The sequence below is a fragment of the Fukomys damarensis genome, unplaced genomic scaffold, assembly GCF_012274545.1.
Source record: "Fukomys damarensis isolate Sample0158 unplaced genomic scaffold, DMR_v1.0_HiC HiC_scaffold_53199, whole genome shotgun sequence".
In the NCBI taxonomy this organism is placed as follows: Eukaryota; Metazoa; Chordata; class Mammalia; order Rodentia; family Bathyergidae; genus Fukomys; species Fukomys damarensis.
Genome location: NW_022954111.1, coordinates 1 through 934, shown reverse-complemented (window position 1 = coordinate 934; position 934 = coordinate 1). Strand labels below are relative to the sequence as shown.

At 35.7% G+C, this 934-nt stretch overlaps 1 long non-coding RNA gene across 1 annotated transcript; it reads left to right on the top strand.

Moving 5' to 3' along the window:
* Nucleotides 1-38: 38 nt before the first annotated feature.
* On the top strand, nucleotides 39-348 carry LOC117284972. Its single transcript, XR_004515991.1, has 2 exons — nucleotides 39-130; nucleotides 289-348. It is a non-coding gene; the product is annotated as an uncharacterized LOC117284972 (long non-coding RNA).
* Nucleotides 349-934: the final 586 nt, after the last annotated feature.

Genomic DNA, 934 nt, shown 5'->3' with positions numbered 1-934 from the left:
CTTTTATTGGTATTAATATTTACTATTTCATGAAAGTGTTTGCATTTGTTTGTATAATTAATATTTTATATTATAGGGAGGGGCTGTAGCAGGAAACGTGGCTCATATTCTGGATTCAAATCATGGAAAGGTTAGTGTGCCCCATAACACATAATAATGATGAAATAATAAAACAATTTTTCTTTATAGCTTTTAGGGTCACATCCTATCAAATAGAGTCCCTAAGCCAGCATAGAAGGCAGGGAGCTGTGAAGAGAATTGGTTAACACGCTTCTTTTTCTCGCACAGAAGGCGTTACTATACACTGCCATGAATCAGTTGGCAGTGGGAAGCACTTCGGCCGAAAATGAAAAAAATACTGCACTAAAGACCATTCAGAAGGCGGCTCTCCTTTCTCCGGGTGAATATGATCTATAGTCCATTTTATTAATTGAGACTCTCGAGTTTGCATTTGTCATAGACCAAAGTTTATATTTCCATGAAATAAGATAAAAAATAACTTTAGGAAAATGTTTCAGGGTTTTTATATTATTTGATTGTCTACATTTGGCTGCTCATAATTAGGAAATCAGTTACTCAGCTGCCTAAAGGGAATGTCTGGCTAAAGATACTTCATTACCTGAATGATGTATATTCAAGAAGTGGCTTTATTTCCATTTTTCTGTGTCTCGGTTGATGAGATTTTACCTAAAATTGCTAAATTATTGAATCATGTTTATTTTTAGTTAGTTTTGTTGTTGTTGTTGTTTTTGGTGTCAGGGACTGAACTTGAGTCCTTGCGCTTGGAAGCAGTCAGCGGAACCACTGAGATAAATCCCTGGCACAAATCATGTTTATTTTTACGTGTAGTTAACCTTTTTCAGTTGTTATTTCTTTGCAGTACATGTTTGCAGTACATAGCGATTATAGTCCTTGTGGGGAGTTGGTACATGGA